Below are 4,011 nucleotides of genomic sequence, written 5' to 3'. Positions count from 1 at the left end.
AAAAAAAAAAAAAAAAAAAAAAAAAAAAAAACAAAACATACCCAAATAGACTATGGAGTTCCATGAATACAAGTACGTGATGAAGGTCAAGGAAATCAATATAAAAAGGGGGGTTTTCATGGAAATACATGGGGATTCCAAGTATAGTGAATAATTCATGAAATCTATAGCATATCAAGCACAAAACAAGTGAAATGCATCACGAAGGAATCATCAATTGGAGAAAAGGGGCGAGAATTGAAGAAATCCCCAAATTTGGAAACCTAGGGCACGATTTGGGGTTTTCTCCAAATGAAGGGATAAAATCCTAATAAACTACAAATGGCCACAGTAGAAACATCACAATCACACGAAAATACTATTCTATGGAGAAAAATATGGAAAGACAACCTAAAGTGAAGCTTACACATGCATTTCTACCCCAAGTGGAAATTATGGAAAAGAGGAGAAGAATAAACTTACTTAAAGGAGGGAGAGTTAAACCTTCTCAAAAGCGCCGAGTTGGTGAGTAGACTCGCAAGTAGAAGCACCGAGGAGACCTCCAAGATCGCCTAAGGAAGAGAGGAAGAAAGAGAAAAAGGTTGGAGAAAGAGACAAGACAGAACAAGGTCTGTAGGGCCCTATTCATGTTTTTACACGGGCAGGACCGACGGGTCCGACCGACGGGCCCCTACCCACCGGTGCCACCTGCCGGTTTGAGGCACTAGGACCGACGGGCTCGACCGGCGAGCCCCTACCCGCCGGTGCAGCCCACCGGTTGTGAAAATTGGGAAATTTTGAAAAAAAATTTCCCTCCTCATAGCATGATTATATTGCTTCTTATCATTGATATTATTCCTATATTAATGTTTTGTGGTCAAGTGGGACCATTCACGCACCTGTTTGGGCATTGGCCCTGTATCTCAGAAATTAAGCTGCAGTAAATTACAGGTTATCATACACTACAGCACCTTATGTGATAGCATATAATTGTGTGCCGAAATCAACTCTATGGTGTTTAACCAATATGGTGTGTGATATGTTCCAGGTACAGGGATACGATGGTACGTACTAGATCCGATAGTAATGCCCGAGGTACCTTGTGGGGTCCTCGTCCGGTCGGTCGACCACAAAATCCCAGGAGGTCCCGCTCTGTGGGGCAAACCTCACCTCCACTACCTCCAGAGACCCTTGGTCAGGGTGGGGCACATGGGGACCCACCTATGACTATACTCCCAAACCCTCCACCGGTTATCACACCGGGAGATGTTGCTACTATAATTCAGCAGTCACAACAGGCTTTTCAGCAACAAATGCTTCAGCAACAGCAAGCATTTATGATTGCCATTCAGCAACAGTTGGACTTTTCTCAACCAGGTCAACCTCCCCGGGTACTCACTCCACAGGACCCGCCTGTAGGGTCGGGAATGGGACCACAAGTGGGGGGTACACCTCCAATCCCACTATTTGGTGTTCCTCAGTATGGGATACCTCCTCCATACTCCTACTATCCAACTTATGCTCCTGACTTTCCGTCGACGAATAATACGTCAAAGGTAGTGGAGTCATTCAAGAGGAACTTATCACCTGTATTCTCTAAGGTGGGGAGTGATCCTCTGGAGCCGGACCAATGGATCCAAGAATTAGAGAAGATATTTGAGGTGCTTGAGTGCATGGATGCACAGAAAATCATTTGTGCTGGGTTGCAACTCAAGAAGGATGCAAATTCTTGGTGGCAAGCCTCCAAGCCCATATTGTTGGCTGCCCATCCAGAACCCACTTGGGAGCAGTTCAAGGAGTTGTTCTTGGACAACCATTATCCGTGCAGCTTCAGAGACCGCAAGGAGACTGAGTTCATGGCCTTAACTCAAGGAGGTAAGACTGTCCTTGAGTACCAACAACAATTCGAGAGTTTGTTCCATTTTTCCCCAAGGCATATGAGGACAGCTGAAGAGAAGGCAGCGAGGTTCCTAAAAGGCCTAAAAGCATCTATTGGGTCTGTACTTGAGGTCTTGGATTTGACCGAATATGGCCAGATTGTGCAGAAGGCCAAAACCATGGAGGATAAGCAAAAGGGAGAACAGTCCCTCACCCCTGGACTGTGGAAGAGAATAAACCCATTTTCGGATATGGGAAACTCCTCCAAGGCATACCGCGGGTCGTACAGTTCGGGGCCTATGTATAGACAGCCCTATAGGCCATCTGGCTACCCTCCTAAACCAGTTGGTGGTTCGGGTTCCACCTCTTTCTGCCCGAACACTAGTGTGGCACCTACAGCTCCAAGGCCACATCGACCTCCATCTGCAGCGGGTCAAGTGCAGAGGGGCCCCGCCCCAGTTCCGACGTCTCAGATTCGTTGCTTCAACTGCCATTCATATGGGCATTATGCGAAAGACTGTCGGGCCAGACCAGCCTTGCCCTCGAGTCAGCCCTCTGCATACCGATCTCCCTTAGTTCGGGGGAATCAACCGCAGGGAAGGATGTATGCTCTGTCAGCTGAGGAAGCGGAGGCCAGTACAGAAGTAGTGGTAGGTACATTTTAAATTAAGAAATTCATTATGATTAATATTGATGACCTTTTGAAATTATATGCATTGGTACAGTAGGTATCCTACCCATATCAGGCATACCAGCCTATGTTTTATTCGATTCAGGAGCTACTCATTCATTCGCATCTAAGAGATTCGTAGAGAAACTTGGGATGTCACCCAGGATTCTAGATCGCAGAATTAGTATTAGTATGCCTACTGGCAAAGTTACACAGTTGAAGGAAGTGTATGGGTCGTGCCCAGTGAAAATTAATGGGAAGAACCTTGATGCATAACTCATTAAGTTTAATATGCAGAATTTTGATGTTATATTGGGTATGGATCGGTTGTCGGCTCATCGAGCTAATGTGATTTGTGCTGAAAAGCTGATTAAGGTGGCAAATGACGAAGGGAAAGAATTGGTATACCGAGCAGATACAATGAAAAGGGTGAGGAAGGTCCTCGTCTCTGCTCTTCAAGCGGTAAAATTACTAAAAAGTGGATGTCAGGGTTACTTGGCATCGGTACTTGATGTTGATGCAAGGATTACACCTCTAGAAGAGGTAAAGGTGGTTAAAGAGTTTCCCGACGTTTTCCCGGATGATCTGATGCATTTACCACCTGATAGAGAGTTGGAGTTTGCCATAGATTTAACTCTTAGAGCAGCTCCAGTATCTAAGGCTCCATACAGGATGGCACCAGCTGAATTGAAGGAGTTGCAGATGCAGTTGCAGGAACTATTGGAAAAGGGGTTTATTCGCCCAAGTGTTTCACCTTGGGGTGCCCCAGTGTTGTTTGTCAAGAAGAAAGATGGCACTTTACGTATGTGCATAGATTACCGGGAGTTAAATAAGCTAACCATTAAGAACCGGTATCCATTGCCACGCATTGATGATCTATTTGACCAGTTGCAGGGAGCCAGAGTATTTTCAAAGATAGATCTTCGGTCCGGCTATTATCAGCTCAAGATAAAGAGCAGTGATATACCCAAAACAGCATTTAGGACTCGATACGGTCACTATGAGTTCCTATTGTTATCTTTCGGGTAAACCAATGCACCGGTAGCATTCATGGATCTAATGAATCGAGTATTTCAGGATGTGCTCGATAAATGGGTAATTGTTTTTATTGATGACATCTTGATCTACTCCAAGATCGAAGAGGAGCACACTCAACACTTGAGAATGGTGTTACAGAGGTTGAGAGATCAACAGTTGTTTGCCAAGTACAGCAAGTGTGAATTTTGGCTTTAACAAGTTAGATTCCTGGGGCATGTAGTGTCTAAGGCTAGAATCGAAGTAGATCCTGATAAGGTAAAAGCAGTAGTGGAATGGGAAAGCCCCAAGAATGTTACTGAAATTAGAAGCTTCTTGGGTTTGGCTGGATATTACCGGCGCTTCATCGAGAATTTTGCTCGGATCTCAGCACCAATGACCAAGTTGACTAAAAAGGGTGTGAAATTCGACTGGGTAGAGGAATGTGAGAAGAGCTTCCAGGAATTAAA

Source organism: Macadamia integrifolia, chromosome 6, assembly GCF_013358625.1.
Source record: "Macadamia integrifolia cultivar HAES 741 chromosome 6, SCU_Mint_v3, whole genome shotgun sequence".
NCBI classification, from domain to species: domain Eukaryota; kingdom Viridiplantae; phylum Streptophyta; class Magnoliopsida; order Proteales; family Proteaceae; genus Macadamia; species Macadamia integrifolia.
The sequence above is the reverse complement of the archived record's forward strand: the minus strand, read 5'-3'. Positions refer to the sequence as shown.